Consider the following 19,554-nt stretch of genomic DNA (forward strand, 5'->3'; position numbering starts at 1 on the left):
CGGAAAGGAGGAAGAGACAGGAGGTAGAGGGAGAAAAGCCGTTGCAGGACAATATGGCGGGTGACGTTAAGATTCTGCTCTGTGTGCTTGCCTAGCAAACGCAAGGCCCTGAGTTCGGTCACCAGCTCCGAAAAAAAGAAAAGAAAAAAAAAATGATTCCACTCTGTGTATTTACAGGTTGTTATTAATGTTCTTAAGGGATGGATGTGTGTTGGGCTCTGTATGTTTAGGTGGGCGATTATATCTTATCAATTGGGTCAAAGGTTATTGTGTTGTGTGTTCTTTCATGTGGAGGTTTGAGTATAGGAAAGTGTGCGGCAGCAGGAGACACTGGGCCGACGCCGAGGAGTTGGGATGTGTTTCCGCCAATATACTTAGCAGATATCTTGGGGCACCGCAGTGCCAGACGTAGCAGGGATAAAAGACAACCATACCTTTTTTGTTTTTATATTTTTACAACAACATGAGCTTCCCTTTCTAACCATTCGAATGCAAGCTTTTCCCCAGGAGCTGGTAAAGAGAGATCAAGCTGTCTGCTATTTGGTTTGTTTGTTTTTGTTGTTTGTTTATTTTAACCATTTGGAATCATCTTCAGTAGCTGTGGATGAAATCATCCTTGTTATTACACATTTTCTTCCTCTCTTACTAATATTTCTGATGGGAAATATTCGTTGAGCCAAAGTCTACAATGGCTACTTACAGAACATAAGCACGGCTCAAATCAAGCGGTGTCAAGTTGCTAATTTCCGTCTCCGCCGCCCACGTGTGATCTAATTAAATAATCTGAGGCATGACTCATACCGGAGAAAATGCGAAATCAAAATACTTGCTGACATCGTGGGCCGTCTAAAATAACCACATCAGGATGCTTGCGTATCAAATTACTTCCGGACTCAGGAGAGAACATTGTATCTGAGAGGGCTCTGGGATCACAGGAATCTAATTGCTACAGTTACATTGAATGAATTGGCAAAGGGGTAAAAAAAAAAAAAGAACTATTTCTTTTGTTTGATGCTTGGAAATCCTGTGATGTGAAATGTGGTGATGTATTTTCAAAGCTCTAAAAATAGAGACACTTTTTTCTTCACACAGCAAGTAGTTCCAAAACAATGAACTACTTCCCCCATCATGCACCTGGCACTATTTTGATGGATAGGATACAGAACAAGGTAGAGAAGGTCCCTACATACCTTATTTTTACAGTGATCTAGTGATTAACTTTTAGTCCTTTTTGTATGTACGTGAATGTCAAAGCCGGAAAATGACATCGGGCATCTTCCGCAATTGCTTCCCCATCTCACCACATTTTTTTTTTTAATTTTGTGTTATGTGCATGAGAGCTTTGACTGTGCATGCACATCTGTAATCCTTACACTCCTGAGGCACGATGGGAAGCAAAAACAGAAGAACCCCGGGAAGCTCAGGGGCCAACTTAGCCTGACACACACAACAAAAACAGGAGATGCTGTCCCAAAAAGGTTGGAAGATGAAGACAAACACCACATGTGCCCAGACTTACACACACACACACACACACACACACACACACACAGAGAGAGAGAGAGACAGAGACAGAGACAGAGACAGATACAGAGAGACAGAGAGAGACAGAGACAGAGAGAGAGACAGAGAGAGACAGAGAGAGAGAACATACTACAAACTGAAATAACAAGGTACGTTCTATCACAGCTGGGAAAACAGCTGTGCTAACTCATGCTGTGCACGGAATTCATTCTTTTTGGAGGCTTCAACCCAATCTGCTCTGAGCATTGGCCCAGGCTAATAGTGGCCATCAAATTCCTGGAAACTGTGGCTTACAGTCATAGCACAGTAGTCTTTGACTCCATCCCCATACGCTGCCTTCCCCCTTAGGTTTCTTTCCATGCATTCCCTCCTCTAATAAAGACATGCCAGTCAGTAGACGTAGGGCTGACTAATCAGGTAGGACCTACTCTAATTACATTTGCAAAAGCTCCACTTCTAAATAGGGTTTCGAGGTGATGTTCCGAAATCTCAGAGTATAATGTGCAACTCTCTAGGAGGAAACAATGATAATGCTGGTAGGCAATAGATAGAAGGAGATCGATAGATGACTGACTGACAGACAGACAGACATTTTTTTCTAGAGCAATAGGACCTTTCCTGGCTTAGCTGTATACAACCCAAAAGCCTACGGTGCCAGACACTCACAGTCATCAAAAATCAACCTGGGACAGTGGCTCTGAGTTTGTTATCTCATACTAATAAGGTTGATGATGTGGACCCTTGCTGCAGATTTGTATCTGAGGATCTATACAACTCAGAAGCAGGCTTTATTAAGAATTTTTACCCAAGAGTGAGAAGCTGAAGGAAAATGAGAAACCAAAGAAAAGCGCTGGACAGTAGGAAGTGTTCCCAAGAGGAAAAGCCACCAAACTTCCTTGTCTAGGGTTCTCTCAGGGCCACAGCAGAAGGTGGACAAAGGCTGGGGTCATCTCTAATGAGATCAGTTAATTCTCTAGGCTACCATGAGCCAATCCAATGGAAGAGTCACACACTCTGTGCATGTTCCAGGTCTAACCAGGTAGATGGGCATGTGTTGCCCACCCAGGTGGGAGCAGCTGGCCACCCAGGTGGGAGCAGCTGGCCACCCAGGTGGTAGCAGCTGGCCATCCAGGTGGGAGTAGCTGGCCACCCAGGTGGGAGCAGCTGAAACCCTCATCAGTCCATCTATGCTTTGCGAACTCCTGATCTTGACTGCTGGCTAGCCTCTCCATGTCAGCCGGGGCTGGCATTGCCAGCTAAGCCTTACATGTGTTTCTCTGGATGTTAATTATACAGAGTACCCTTTGTTCTCACATTTACATGATTGATCAGCTTGTAGCTTTTCCCTTGGTAGAGAAATAACTCATGCCAGCCTCCAAGATGTAGCCGCATTCTTTTCTGTTACCTCACGTTTAGCTCCCTGTCTGTGGGGTGTTCTTGTTGTGGCTACTTGTTAGAAGACCTTCTTATGTGTAATTTACTCTCTTAACGGTTCTAGGCCTCAGAAGCAAGGATACACAGAAGGACAATGGTACCTTCCATAGAGAAAGGTGGGGGGGGGCTGCCTATGGTCCATGGCTTTGTTCTCCACCTCATCTCATTGTCTTAGTCATCCTAGACCCAGCTACAGGTCCTCTTATTCATCTCCCCAGGGTCTCAGACTTTGCCGTTTTAACCTTTAACCTTTTTAAACACACCAGTCTTAAAGACACAAGTTAAAATGCCGGTTCCAGCATGAGCTCCAAGCCACCTTATTTCTTGTAGAAGAGGAGGCTATCAGTGACCACAGGAGGGTTATATGCGATGCATAGGAAGCCCAGCTGCCTAAGCCTACGGGGAAGACTGCAGAAGCCGCCAATCCTGCTGACACCTGCATTATAGACTTCTAGCCTCTAGCACTGTGGGAAAGTAAATTATTGATAAAGCCACTCGGCCTATGGGTCTTTATTTTGGCAGCCATAATACAGCAGGGACTAAGCTGCTGTGATGGAACAAATATAGAAATATATTTCCTAAGAGGAGTGTTGACTGGGACTGAAAGAAGGAGACCCCTAGCAGGGCTCTGAAGGTAAGGACTTGCACCAAAAAAGAGGAGGTATTTGTTCTCATCTCCCTGTGTATGTGTGCATCCGTCTGTGAGCATGTGCGAGTGTGAGTACGGTGTGCATGCGTGCGTGTGCATGTGTGAGTATACTGCGGGTGGAAGCCATAGAGGATGTCAGTGTTCTTGGAGCTGGAGTTACCTCTGATTATGAACCACCCATGTGGGTGCTGAGAACCAAACCCCGATCCTCTGTGTGAGGACCAAAAAACCTCTTAACAAGTGAGCCATCTCCCCAAGCCCTGTAAGCCCCTCTTCTTTTACCGCTAAAAGAAAAGTCAGCAGCTTACGAAACATTCCTTCACGTTATAGCTGCAATCATGATTAAGTTTGGGAAAGAACTGCCCATGTTTGTCACATTCTAGCAGCATGGGCTGTTAAGTTGCTGGCATTGCACCAATTTCCCCGAACACATCTGTGCCTTTAAAATGTCACAGTGATTAAAAAAAAAAAAAAAGCGCATCGTTCAGAAATGTCGAAAGTTTCCACGCCACCACGATTTAATGATAGGTAATATTTTCATGTATCTTAACTGTTTATGCTCTTAAGAGGAAATGTAATTTGTCTCGTACCTCACTTCCCTTGCGTTCTCCATTCTTCCAGAGAAACTGTTGCTGGTGCACAAAACTTTCGGTTTGTGCTCTCTTGCACTGTGTATATTGTCCTCTCTTCTTTAAAGAAGGAGGCAAGCACTGAGGATTTCCCCTCAGCGGCCACACTGCACCTTATCTTGCTATGAATGTAGGATTTGACAAGGCTTATTCGGCTGTGAATGAATCGTGGTTTACTCAATAGTCTCCCTGCTGATAAGAAATGAGGTTGTCCTGCTTTCTGAGCTGTGGCAAACAGCTGTGGTAATGACCGTTTCTATTTGTCACTTCATGTGCACTCAGTGTGTGTACACAGTGGTCTCTTTGTCACTTTCCCCGACTCACTTCGGAAACCCTCCTTCCAGCTGTTCCTGGGGACCTTGACCTTTCCAAGTCCCCAGAGACTCTGTCAACCTATGCTGAATCTACTGATATGGGCTAAATAGAGACAGTGACATCTAGTTTTATTTGTGACTTTGGTTCACATTTGAATTCAGATTCCAGATGGCGAGAGGCATGCATCATTTTAATATGAAACTACATCCAAAGGTTTGTTCCACAGTCCCCTGGGTAAAGAGGTTGATCATAGGAGAAGGAGAAAGTGCGCCTATTCATCCGTTAATCATTCCATTGCTCAGGGAAGAATTTACGTTTTGTACAGTCTGTCACCTGCTCTCAGGGAGGAGTCATGAATCCTGGCTCTGAGCAAAGACAAACAGAGACAAGGAAAGAAACTCAGCCATACAAGTACATCAAATTTCCCATCAAGCTCTCCACACTGTCTTCCATTAAACAAGCATGGGGTTACAGCAAATGTGTTTAGGTGTGTGTTGTGTATTACATAACATTTCATTGTTTTTTATCTTTGTTGCACAATTCAGGTTTTCAGTCTTTTTTGTGTGCTTATGCACTTGTGTGCATGTATGTGTGTGTGTGTGTGTGTGTGAGTGTGTACAAGTGAGCACATGTGTGTGAGTGTATGCATGTACCGTGTGTGTACATACATGTGCATGTGCATCCATGCGCTCATGTGTGTATGTGTATGTGTCTGTGTGTGCACAAGTGTGTGTGTGCATGCATGTGTGTGTGCGTGTGTGTGTGAAAGTGTGTGTACAAGTGAGCACATGTGTGCAAGGTATGCATGTACACGTGTGTACATACATTTGTGCATGCGTCCATGTGCTCATGTATGCATGTGTATGTGTCTATTATGCACAAGCATATGTGTGTGCATGCGTGTGTGCATGCATGTGTGTGTGTGTGTGTGTGTGTGCCTGTGTGTGTTTTCAGCAATAGGCCTTGGGTGTCATTCTTCAGGTGTTATCCACCTTGATTCTGGTTCTCTCCACTGAGACTTGGAGCTTAATAAGGCTAATTCCCAGTGAACTTGGGGCAACTTCCCATCCCTGTCTCCCACTGTGATGGTATTTCAAGTGTGTGCCATCATGCCTGAACTCGCGTCCTCCTACTTACAGATTAAGCTGCCTCCAATCCAGGGCTCTCACTCTTGAAGGAAGGTGGGACTGTAAACGCTTATGCCCTTCTCAGTTAAAAACACAAGTGGGCCTGTCACAGTCACATAGCAACTTTGTCAGACACAGACGCACATCAGTCATCTATTAGAGTAACAGCTGGTTATGATTATATCACTTGTCACATGACGACTAGAGATGCTGACTTCACATATTAATTTATTGATATTAACTGGCATTCAAAACTATCTAATGCAATACCGATTGCTGTCTCCGGTTCGGAGAGGAAGCGATTGACGTCCAGAAAGGTTCAATAATTCATTCATGGTCACATAGGCGAATTGGGCTGGAATCCTGGTCTATGTGACTCAGGACTACTAGCCCAACACTAATTGCCTAGAAATGGTGTCGCCCGCATCGGGTCAGGGTCCTCCCTGCCATCAAGACAATCCCCTCACAGATATGCTATCTGATACTGAAATCTCTACTGAGATTCCTTCTGAGATAGCTCAGTCAGGTTGGCAGTTCCAAGCCAGTTAAGGCCGTCATCTCTCAACTCTACAACTGGCCATTTCAAAACGCATCCAGAATACAGACCCTTATTGTCCATAATGATTTTATCCATGTGAAAGTTCCCACACTCCCAGTGAACAACACGAAAGTGATCTTGACAGAGAACGCTTGGCCCAGTTTCTGATTCTTAATTTATCAAGAGCGACGCAGAGGGTGAGACCGGGCTGGTAACATCTCCGCCGACAGTGGGCTGAGGTGGAGGTTGGCGTCTCCGCGAGCAGGGTTGGAAAAACAAGTTGTGATTTTCTGGGCCCTTGATCATCTTCCTGGTGCCAGGAAACTGTGTGTGTGTTTTTTTAAGCACCGTAGTGTCTCCCTCTCCCCCTTGGCACATGGGAAAATGTCATCCACAAATGATCTAACTACACACAATGACACCAGAGAGACTGGGATTTATATTCACGGGGAACTGTAACTCATGAGCTTAAGACTGACAGAATGAGTAATCAGGGGTCTCGGACCGTAGATCAGCCTGAATCTCCCGTATATTTATACACTGAGATATACAACTTTTAGCCTTAGGAACTGTCATTGGGTAGATTGCATTCTGGGCTCTAACGGCTGGACCATGGGGGCTTCGTTTTATGGCCATGCAGTAATCTGTATTTATTATATTTAAACATAGCTTCACCGTAGTTTCTGCGGCGACCTGGGTGTTAAAGCCTGGTGGATGTGATTTGTGGATCATTCAGAATCCAGGAGGACACTTTTCCAACCTCAGAATACGTGTCCCGATGGACTTACCATGTCATGTGGATATAAACCTGTGGTCTCTTGCATGGAGTTCATTATGTCATTAAGATGTCACTGCCCTCCAGACTCAAAACCTGTCCTAGCATTTGGAAGGAAGATAAGCAGTTGAGTAACTAATATTAGTGTCATTGAGAAGCCACAGACTCATATCTCACCCCTAAGTATAGAGCCGTTGACTGTACTAGCAGCAAGAGGCACGGACAGACAAACCACTTTATCAATAAACCATTTAGCGGCTCTCCCGACTTTAAGACTTCACCGGCGGCTTTGATGGCTTATCTCTTGCCCATTCCTGTTCATTCCGGTCTGCTTGCCGCCTTCCGCCCCGGGACCATTTAATGGCACATCCCATAATAATTTAATATGTAGCTCTAATTTTAATTAAAAAATCGGTAAAAGTCATTAAAACTTTCCAACAAGTGGCTTTTGTGTTTTAATTATCCAACCATTAGGCAACAACGGAAGTCACTTTCGTGCCGCAATTAGGAAGAAGTGTCTATTGGCGGTCTGAAGAGAGCGACAATTCCAACAGATTTTTGAAGAGGCTGGGAGTCAGCTCTAAATTAGTTTTTCGAGAATAAGATTGACAGCTAATACGTATGCTAATTCGATGTCATACATTTCTGGAAAAGGCCCTCTTGCTTGCTTTGAAAAATGTCCAAACGATGCCTTTTTAAAAGTCTCCCTTGGGCTGGAGAGATGGCTGGGAGAGGTTAAGGGCATTGACTGCTCTTCCAGAGGTCCTGAGTTCAACCTAGCAACTATGGTGGGGCTCTGTCCATCTGTAGTGAGATCCGATGCCCTCTCTGGGTGTGTCCAAAGACAGCTACAGTGTACTTATATATAAAAAACAAATAAATAAAATCTTTTAAAAAAAGTCTCTTTTAACAGGTGAGGTTGAAACCAAGTGGACCAGGGCCTGTTTTCATCTCCTTTGGAATGTGAGATAGAGCACGCCCCCGCCTCTCTCCCCTCCTCCTCCCTCTGCTCTCCCCAAAGAGAGCTGTTCAGCCCAGGAATTAATAGGCAAGTGTGAGGACCACCTGGTCTACAGATGAAAACATTCCAGTGCTCGTGATAAGTTTAACTGTTTGTGGTGTCACAGGCTGTCATCCTCACAAATCGAGGCCGAATGGCACCCTGATTTCCTCTCTACAGACAGACAGGACTGCCAAGATGCACATTGTCAATGCCCTTTACATAGTGGGTGAAAACCCTGGCTTAGATTTAGAGTATTGGAAAGGCTTTCACCTGCTCCATGCTCCCTAGTGCTCCTCTGTGACAAATAAATGGAAAGGTCACAAAGCCTTTTGACATGCTGTTCCCTCACTTTTTATCAAGTGTTGAAAAGGATGTCGCCTATGGAATAGAGAGATTACTGACATGACTTCAACCTTCTGTCTTGACTCTTCCCTCCAGCTGGGCTGCCTCATCTCACCTTTTGGCTTGAGGGATGTGCTATGCAATTTGATATGCCATGTTTGGTTAACATGACCAGGGAGGTCCGCCTTTTCTGAAGGGAACCTAAAAGAGGGACTGAGATGTTGGAGACCTGACAGGAGCGTGGACGGACTGGGAGAGAGGGAGGGAGAGGAATGATCCCCTCAGAAAGATGTGGAGAACTTTTAAGTCTGTTCACCTTAATCTTTCTGCATTTGTGTATGTGGGGAGTGAAAGCATGCAAGTGTGTCTGTGTAGACAACTGAGCGTATATCAAGAGTCCTCTCAAGTGCCCATCATTGACCCAGGGATTCCATAATGAACCCTGAGCTCATGGATACAGCTAGCTTAGCCAGGGTCTCAATGGAACCCCGAGCTCATGGATCCAGCTTAGCCTAGCCAAGGACTCTCACAATGGAACCCCTGAGCTCATGATCCAGCTAGCCTAGCCAAGGACTCTCAATGGAATTGAGCTATGGATACAGCTAGCTTCCAGCTAAGGACTCCTGGAAACCCCGAGCTCATTGATATGCCTAGCCTAGCTAGCTAGGGGCCAGCCAGCTCCACACCGCCTTCACTCCGAAGGATGGAATTATTGTCATGCTACCATGCCCACTGACATTTAAGTGATTTCTGAGGAAGAAAACCTGGTCCTCGCCTTCATACAGCATGCACATCCACTGAGCCATCTTCCCCAGCCTACACATTCAGAAGAGTATTAATATTCGCTGACGCTTATGGTTATCCCATTGGGCTGCAAGCACCCACCTAAGGAGCGCACATCAGTTAGACATCTTAAATGCTTTTGCCATTTCATGAAACCTTTTCTGCCACATCCATCACAGAATCTTATTCTAAAGTGTGATTTTTTTCAAAAAAGCTTAAAATATTTTAGATTTATCTATTTCTAAGCAGCAAAGGTATATAGGCAAACTGTCAAGTTTTTAGCTTAAATGTCTGTGACCATAGCCTTCATATCAAAACAGTTCACCCGATTGTTTAATAATTGCAACTGTTACTACCTCTCAACTGTGAGCGGGCACAGAGGCGTTTCATCAACTCTCCTTTCGCCCCCGCTGCTCTCCTGACTTCCTTGGCCCACGACCTTTCTAAGTTCTGACCTGAAAATACACCCCAGGACCGCACTAGTCTCTTCTCATCAGATTGAGCATTTTTGCCTCAAGAAGGCCTTCTGTTGATTTTGAACTCCTGAGGAAAACATAAGAAGCATTCAGGAGGGGAATCCTGTCTCTTCCTGTCATCCCTATATCCCGAGAGCGGTGGGAGCCATGAAATAATAGCGCCCATTTGCAAAATGCTCAAAAGAGTGGACGGAACATCAACTGTGAAGAAATCTTAATGATATCTAGTGGTGATTGGTCTAAAATCACAGAGTGAAACAAAGCCTTTGTTCGCTAGCCTTATTTTATTGTATCTATCTACGATCTCTTTTTCTATATATGCAAAGTGAATGTGTGTCTGTGGAGGCCAGAAGAGGGGATGCCCTGAGCTGGAGTTACAGTTAGCCATGAGCTGGGATCCAAACATTTCATCTGGAAGAGCAGCCAGTGCTCTTAACTGCTGAGCCATCTCTCCAGCCCAGTCCCAAAGCTAATTACTCTAATACAAGGGAAAGCGGAGGATTTGTGTGGCAGCAAATGGAAAGATTTACGGCATGTGAATAATCACAGATTTTGATGGTGTCCATACCCAATGGCTGTGTGTACAGGATGTGCAAAACCTCCTTCACAGATAGTTTAACAGACCACAGAAAATGCCTGATAGAATGCACCTAAATGTTAAGTGGAGGCTAGTTTTTAAAGATAGTTTGCCCACAACAACATAGCTAAAATTTAAGAGCAGCCGTGATCTATGCTCTTCCTAGAAAACAAAATAGCTCCTGTTCCTCACCAACTGGAGCACAGAGAGATAGCACATTGATGGTGCACAGACTGTATTGACAGCACACAGAATGCACACCAATAGAGCACACAGAATGCACATGGACAGAGCACACAGGGTGCATACTGACAGAGCACACAGAATGTACACTGACAGAGCACACAGACTGCACACGGACAGAGCACATGAATGCACAGACAGAGCACACAGAGTGCACAGGTTACACGACAGAACACACAGACTGCACACAGACAGAGCACACAGAATGCACACAAACAGAGCACACAGACTGCACACGGACAGAGCACATAGAATGCACACAGACAGAGCACACAGAATGCACACAGAGCACACAGGGTGCACACGGACAGAACACACAGACTGCACACTGACAGAGCACACAGAATGCCACAAACAGAGCACACAGACTGCACATGGACAGAGCACACAGAATGCAGAAACAGAGCACACACAGACAGAGCACACGAATGCACACAGACAGAGCACACAGGGTGCACACTGACAGAGCACACAGACTGCACACTGACAGAGCACACAGAATACACACAGACAGAGCACACAGGGTGCACACGGACAGAGCACACAGACTGCACACTGACAGAGCACACAGAATGCACACAGACAGAGCACACAGACTGCACACGGACAGAGCACACAGAATGCACACAAACAGAGCACACAGGGTGTACATGGACAGAGCACGGTGCACACACGACAGAACACAGACTGTACACTGACAGAGGAATACAGAATACACACAGACAGAGCATACAGACTGCACACTGAGAGAGTGTTTAAACCAGTGCACTGACAGTGGTCTGTTTTTGGCACCACAGACACCTCACCCCCCACGTTAGAGTTCAGCCAACACAGAGCATTACATACAGAAGCTTTTTGTTTTACTTAGCACACAGGGTGTGTACTCCAAGACCAGGAAAGAGTTCGTCTCAGGGTAATTAACTCTTGGAGAGAACTCAGCACCCCTGTTTGCCCTTGGCAGCTTGGTTCATCATTTAGCAGTCAGATGTGATGTCTGACAACCCATTTCCAAGGCACTGCACACTGAGAGTGAGCGAGCCTTTAACAATACTACCAATGGGTTCTTTGAGATGCCCCTGCCTCCAGGTCCTTTTGGTTGCAGCCCTGCTGCACCCCCAAAGCCATCCAGTGAGAGCTGCAGACCCAGCTACATTCATTATGCCCCGCCTACAGGACCACACTTGCTCACTCTACCCTCACTGGGATGGAGCTGGTACTGCCCCACACCAGCCGAAGGCAGGTCCAAAGACTGAGGGAGAGCCAGAGCAGGGCCAGAACCAGATAACATCTGTGCGGCCAGGGCAGGCCCCGCTTGGACCATGCCACTTGGTCTCCAGTGGGCAACCACTGCTTGGGAACCAAAACCTGAGCCCTGGGCTGGGAAAAGATGTTCATGCACCTAGATGCACGGATATCATCAGGGCCCAGGCAACCTTAACACCCCATTGACAGGACAGCCTAAAGACAGGGTGCTAAATCCCCAGCAGGTGGGGGGATGGACAGATTAAGCCAGGAGTCTGACTTTTTGGGGGCTGATGACACTGTGGCCAGCAGGTACCTTTGGCAAACCATGCTTTCTGGGGAACATCAACAGCAGTGTCCTGAACAGCCTGAGAGTCTGCAGACCCAGCTGAGGAAGTGAGGCTGCCCACCAGCTGCCGCACCACAGGAGCACGCTTTGTCTACCTTTCACTGGAAGGGACCCAGCTGATACTTATGGCCCCTTAGGAGAGACCCAGCCGAAGGACCAAAAGGCCACTTCCAAACCCTGAGCCAAGACTTCCTGAGAGGGCCAGGGAGACAGCTCAGATAAGCATCTGCTCACACAGAGGGCCCAGATTCAATTCTGGCCCCACAGGGGGACCATGCCACCCTCTGTAACTCCAGTCAACCACCCTGCTTGGGAAACTTATGTAGGGACATATGTGCCATGTTCTGGGAAAGCACCCCTGCATGCACACATGTTTTAAATAACACAGAAACCATAGAGATGATGTTTTGTTCCCAGGGTGTTGGGATATTTTTTAACTAGTGCATTGTCTTGTCACTGGGCATTGCCAAAGAAGGCACTGACCACAGCAACCTCAGTAAAAGAAAGTGGATAGGGGGGCTGGACAGTTTAAGAGAGTGAGCCCATTATCTTTGGTGGGCTAGTGACACTGTGGCCAGGCAAGGGGCTGGGACCATAACTGAAAACCATCTGATCCCTTCAGGGGAGGGAGAGAGAGGGGAGGAGAGAGAGAGGGAGAGAGAGAGAGAGAGGAGAGAGAGAGAGAGGAAGTGGGAGATAGAGGGAGAAGAGGAGGGAGAGACAGAGACAGAGAGACAGAGAGCAGAGACAGAGAGAGACAGAAAGACAGAGATCAGAGAGGGAGGGAGAGAGAGAATGAGACTGAACTGGTGGGGGCTTTTTGAAACCCAAAGTCATCCCTAAGACGACCTTCTCCAGCAAGCCCACCTCCTAATCCTCCCAGATAGCTTCACTGAGAGCTGGGAGATTCAAACACAAGAGCCAATGAGAGCCGTTCTTATTCAAGCATCTTCAATCATCCACACGCACATGCAAAACGCACACACATGTGCACACACACACACCAATCCCCAGGGGAGGTTGACGAAATTCTAATCTATACGTACAAGACAGTGACTCTCCCAGACAGAATAACTTCATTCCTAATCATTTCATCTCGAAGCAGGAGACATGGCTCAGTAGGTAAAGTGCTTGCCTTGCAAGCAAGAGGGCCTGAGTTCGATTCCCAGAACCTGAGTGAAAATTAAAAAGCAGGACAGCCCAGCGGTGTGCGTCACTGGAGAGGCCAAGACAGGCAGATCCCTGGGGAACACTGCAGGACAGAACAGCCTACTTGGTGAACCCCAGGTTCAATGGAGGATTTCTATCCAAAAACAAAACAAAAATTATACAGCTCCTAATGACACTTGTAACCACAGCCTTCTTTTCTCTCTCACACACACACAGAGAGAGAGAGAGAGAGAGAGAGAGAGAGAGAGAGAGAGAGAACCAAATCAAAGAAGGTTGTCTTTGAAATATTTCAAGACAGTAACACGAAGCCACAGAGTAAATTGGTACTGAGAATCGGGGCTTGTCTTGTTGGTGTCCTGATTCCCAAGTATGACTTGAATTAAATGCATTCTCTTGACCTATTTATTTAATCATCTGTAAAAAAACACATGGGCCAAAAGTCAGTATTTCAGTAAGCCGTTGTGTCAGCTCACATCCTGTTTGCAGTGCACACACAGGGATTAGCTCTGCCTAACCTACACAGGCGATTCTGACCTTCGAGCAGATTCATCGCTGGGCTCTGAAAGGAACGACCTGTCACTGGGATACGGTTTGAATTTTCAAATTGTGGCATTAGAACTACAGGGTAAGGAGAGGGGCCATGCTTACCACCAGACTGTGTTGTCCTACTAGGGCCAGAACAATGGGTAAGCGCTTAATAGCCACTGTAGACCTGTACTGAGCGGATCGGCACCATTGCTCTTGGAGGACAATAATGTCCAACAGGGACCGAGATTAATTTTAATTAAAGCCCCCTGTCATTTAACTTCTTACTCCACCTCTCTAAGAAAATGCTTAAAAGAAAATCAAAGCAGTTCTATTACTTACCATTCCTATAGGAAAATCTAGGAACAAATGGTAAATAATAAAGCTGACTTTGCTAACGTAGCACTGGGTCGTTTCAGATTCGCCATTGTTGTCTGGAAATCAGGAACGAGACAGTAGTTAAGAGAAGTCAGATCTAAACATTCAACTTTGCCTGGAAAGTCATTTTTAAACATTATATCTGATTGCAGCCTGAGAGCCCAGGGTGGTTTTTACCCGAGGTGTTTCTGCCTCTGCCATTCATATTTCCCCCCTAAGTATTTTGTTCCCCTTCTAAGGAGGACTGAAGCATCCACACTTTGGTCTTCCTTCTTCTTGAGCTTCATGTGATCTGTGGATTGTATCTGGGTATTCCAAACTTTTGGGTTAATAGCCACTTATCAGTGAATGTATACCATGTGTGTTCTTTTGTGACTGGGTTACCTCAGTCAAGTTGATATTTTCTAGTTCCATCCATTTGCCTAAGGATTTCATAAAGTCATTGCTTTTAATAGCTGAATAGTACTCCATTGTGTAAATGTACATTTTCTGTATCCATTCCTCTGTTGAAGGACATCTGGCTATTATAAATAAGGCTGCTAGTGATATAGTGGAGCATGTGTCCTTGTTATATGTTGGGTATATGCCCAGGAGAGGTATAATGGGTCCTCAGGTAGTACGATGTCCAATTTTCTGAGGAACCACCAGACTGATTTCCAGAGTGGTTGTACCAGCTTGCAATTCCACCAACAATGGAGGAGTGTTCCTCTTTCTCCACATCCTCACCAGCATCTGAAGTCACCTGAGCTAGCTGTTTGACAGGCTGTCTCCTGAGAGACTCTGCCAGAGCCCGAAAAATATAGAGGCAGATGCTCACAGCCAACCAGGGTCCTCAGTGGAGGAGTTAGAGAAAGGACTGAAGGAGCTGAAGGGGTTTGCAACCCACAGTAAGAACAACAATATCAACCAACCAGAGCCCCCCAGAGCTCCCAGGGACTAAACCACCAACCAAAGAGTACACATGAATAGACCCATGACTCTAGCCACATATGTAGCAGAGGATGGCTTTGTCTAACATCAATGGGAGGGGAGGCCCTTGGTCCTGAGAAGGCTTGATGCCCCAATGTAGGGGAATGCCAGGGTGGGGAGCGGGAGTGGGTGGGTGGAGGAGCACCCTCAGAGAAGCAGGAGAAGGGGGGATGGGAGATGAGGTTTCCAGAGGGGAAACCAGGAAAGGGAATAATACTTGAATGTAAAATAAAGAAAATATCCAATTTAAAAAAAACTCGCGCCAGCCTGCCTGCGCTTGGGGGGTCCCTGCAGCCCCTTCAGCGGCCCCGCAGCGGGGGTGCACGCGGGTCCTTCGCCCCCGGCCACGGTCCACGCGCAGGAGCCTCGCCGCCCCCAGTGTCCGAGCTGGATCGAGCGGACGCTTGGCTCCTCCGCAAGGCACATGAAACAGCTTTTCTCTCCTGGTTCCGAAATGGACTTCTGGCATCAGGCATTGGGGTCATCTCCTTCATGCAGAGTGACATGGGCCGGGAAGCTGCCTATGGCTTCTTCCTGCTGGGTGGCCTATGCGTGGTGTGGGGCGGAGCCTCGTATGCAGTGGGTCTGGCAGCACTACGGGGACCCATGCAACTGACGCTTGCTGGTGCTGCCGCTGGTGTAGGGGCAGTGTTGGCTGCCAGTCTGCTCTGGGCTTCATGAGTAGGTCTCTACATGGGCCAGTTGAACTGGACGTGGAATTGGTGCCTGAGGATGATGGGGCAGCCAGCACGGAAGGCCCAGATGAAGGGGCCGGCCACCCCCTGAGTAAACAGCAGGGCTGTGGGGGACTGGCTGGGCCTGACGACTGGGACATTAAACCTGACCTTCAGCAAAAAAAAAAAAAAAAAAAAACAACAAAAAAAACTCATGATGGGGCTGGAGAGGGGCTGAGGTTGAGAGGGTCTAACCCTGAATTTGGTGCCCACAATCACCTGTGCTTGGCTCCAGGGGCTCTGACACCCCTTCTGGTCTCCAATGCCATATATATGCACATGTGTGCACACAAATGCACATACCCACATACACACACATGCATACACACAAATAAAAATATTCAAAAGTCTCTTTGGACCGTGATAATTGTCTAACAGCCCCTATACCAGGAAAAGTGGCTGCTCTGAGAATGTTTATTTGCAAACATTTCTCCTTTCACGTAATGCCATGTATGTCTGTGAACGTGTACATGCATATGCGCGCATGAACGCATGTACACGTGTGCATGTGCACTCACATGCATGTATGTCTGAGCATGTGAAAGCCAGAGGTCAACTTTGGATGTCATTTCTCAAGAAATACTGGTGTTTCCTTTGAAACAGGGTCTCCCATTGGCCAGCGAACCCCAGAAGTCCACCTACCTCTGGCTCCCCAGTGCTGGGACTACAAACTCACGCCACCATGCTGGCTTTTTACCGGGGTGGGATTGAGCCCAGGCCTCGAGTCACACAGGCAAGCCTTTCACCAAGGGACCCATCTCCCCAGCTGCTCTGTTCTCTTTTCTTCCTGGCTACACGGGTAGAACAGCGCTTTCTCTTTGTTGTGAGCAGACCTGACTGCATGAACTCCAGCCAATAGCACTCAGAAGCAGGGATAGACAGGCGTGCTGGGTCCGCGCCAAAGCTTTTCTCCGTTTCTTCCCTTCAGCTCCTGCAGAGGAGCCAGACCCTTGGCGACTGTGTATCACACACAGTTTTGAAACAAGACACAAGGATACTTCATCCCTGGATCCAGCAGATGGCAAGGAGCCCTTTGGCCTGTGGATCCTGACCAGTTTTGCATCCAGTAGGCAAATTCGTTTCAGCACTCGATGGGCTACGTAGATCATCTGTTCTTTCGACGATCTTTGGAGTCAATGGTAGCAGCGTATTGATTTCCTGGATTAATAAATAACTGAAATAAAATCACTGATCCAACTGTCACGATATTTGTGTGTGGAGAGATTTTTGCCTCCAAAGCATTACCAGGTAACAGCATCAAACATCCAGCCACCCACTGCCCCCTTCAGCATCTGCTTCCCAAGTTTAAGATTTATCTGTAATTATGTGGGTACTTTATGGGTCCTGTGGGTATGTGCATGCTGGTGCCTGCAGAGACCAGAAGGGGACGTCTGATCCCCCAGGAAGTAGTGTTCCAGGTGGGTGCCCACTTCCTGATAAAGAGTTCTTGGGATTAAAATCCAGTCCTCGGGGAGAGCAACGAGTGCCCTTGCCTGCTGAGCCATCTCTCTCCAACCCTCGTGGAGCTATTTTTTAGAATCAGCTATTTTTTAGAATCAACACCAATGCAAAGCCCATCCCGTAGCCTGATATAACACCTGCACCCCCAAAGCAATTTTAAAGCTGCTCTTTTCCAAGATCTGAAGGAGAGAACTGATCTGCCTCACTTTTCCACAACACTCCCTAATGAAAGATGCTTCAGGGTCAGGCCTGACTGGTCCTCACTGCTCTATCCACACTGGAGACACCTCTCTCTGCGGAAGAGCCTCAGAGAGGTGTGGAGAAGGTTTAACTTGAGCCAGCATGTGGAAACTGTCAGAAGGCAATGAAGACTAAGGTGGGTCGTGTGAGATGGTTTGCAGACTTCTGGGCCCGCTTTTCTTGGAAAAGAAACACCGGTGGATAAAATATGCTAAGTGGATTTCCATGCCTGGGTCCCATGTGGCTGCAACACCGCATATGCCACTCTGCGTTCCTCCACTACGGTGGGATTATCTTCAAGCCCTCCATCTTCCGGGAAGACTTCAGAGGGCGCTTAGACATGCAGCAGATGTTGGTCTAGCCTCCAGCAGATGTTGGTCCAGCCTCCAGGAACAGAGCCTGTGTGCGAGTGGCTTTCAGTGTGTTTTACGGTGCCCTTGCTCAGAGTTCTGCATCCCGGCTAATTCCGAGTTTTACAGAAAATGGGAGTACAGCTGCAGGGAGCCCAATATTTAAGTGTGATGACAAGAATATCCATGCCAGATTCGAGTTTGGCCCATTTGCTTTCACAGTCCCCAAACCTCCTTCTGTGGGCAGCTGTCTGGGGTTTATTTCGTTAACTCACTGTGAGCTTCTGTTTCCTATCTTGGCCTCTGCATCCATCCCCAGGGATTAGACTGGATGGGATTGGCGGTGCCACATTTGCTCTTGGTTTTAACAGTAAGAAGAGCTTCGTTTCCTGAAGATGTGGAAAGAAATAATCAGGACATGAAATGGAACCCATCCTGTAAGAAGGGAATTGTGTAGGATATCGTGATGTATATGATATAGCATAGCAGACATGACACTAAATAAATAAGCCAGACCAGAAGAGGGGAACTGCATGGATCTGCTTGTCTGAGATACCCACCATGGATAAATTCACTGAGCCAAAGATGTCTGGGGATAAGGGGTAGGGAAAGTGGGGAATTCCTAGTCATGGGACATAAACCTTCTCTTAAGTACCATGAAAAAAAGTTCTAGAAAGTTCCTTACATTGTTATCCTATAATCCACAGTAGTATGGTGTGTGTTTAATTTTTTTCCTTAGAGGAATTTTTCTCATGTTAAACATTTTTTACCACGATAAAATGGACTTTATAGAAATATTAAACTAATTGGGTCAGTTTGCTTGACTGTTGTGATAAAAAAAAAAATACCATTACCAAGGCAACGTATGGAAGGAAGCGTATCTGGGTTACTCTTGGGGGAACAGGTTCAGATATTGTGGCAAGGGAGCAGGGAGCAGGCAGCAGGCAGCAGGCCTGGTAGAGGGAACGTGGAACAGGAAGGAGAAAGTGAGAAGGTGAGAGCTCACATCATTTACCACCAGCAGCAGGAAGCAGTGAGGACAAACAGGAAGTAAGACCAGGCTATGAACACTCAAAGCCCGCCTCCTGGGTCACACTTCCAGCAAGGTTAAACCTTCCAAAGTTCCCACACCAACAGCATCTCCCTGGGGACTGTAGCCTGAGTCTGTAGAAGACATTCCTTATTCAACCCCCTACACTAACCAAGCCACCAATCTTACAGGACAAGAGAGGCTGCTCACAAAATGTACAGTATTGTTTCATATATTGATGAAATATGTTTAAGTCTCTTCTTACATTAAAGCACCGGTGGTGGGAAGGTGGAGTCCCCAGCAATCTTTTTCAATGCCTTTTTCCTACAGATTTTGCTTTTTCAGTGGGTTATATCATTTCTGTCTAAATGAATAAAAATTACCTGACCCAACAGCGTTAGAGAAGGTACAAACGGATTCTAAAGATGAGTTCTGAAAATTGCTCATGTAAGTTAAGTCAGCTGTAATATTAGAAAAGATAATATAAGGTTGGGGATTTAGCTCAGCTGTAGAGCGCTTGCCTACGGGCACAAGGCCCTGGGTTCGGTCCCCAGCTCCGAAAAAAAAAAGAAAAAAAAGAAAAGAAAAAAAGAAAGAAAAGATAATATATGCCAGCTTCAGGGCTGCGCTATATCTGGAAACATCCAGTATTAGCAGGACACCTTAAGCTCGCTTGCTTTGACTATCTGTG

At 46.6% G+C, this 19,554-nt stretch overlaps 1 pseudogene; it reads left to right on the forward strand.

The window, feature by feature from the left end:
* The first annotated feature begins 11,910 nt into the window (after positions 1–11,910).
* On the forward strand, positions 11,911–15,838 carry LOC116901083 (annotated as a pseudogene).
* The last annotated feature ends 3,716 nt before the right edge of the window (positions 15,839–19,554 follow it).

This window comes from Rattus rattus, chromosome 5 (assembly GCF_011064425.1).
Source record: "Rattus rattus isolate New Zealand chromosome 5, Rrattus_CSIRO_v1, whole genome shotgun sequence".
Classification (NCBI taxonomy): Eukaryota; Metazoa; Chordata; class Mammalia; order Rodentia; family Muridae; genus Rattus; species Rattus rattus.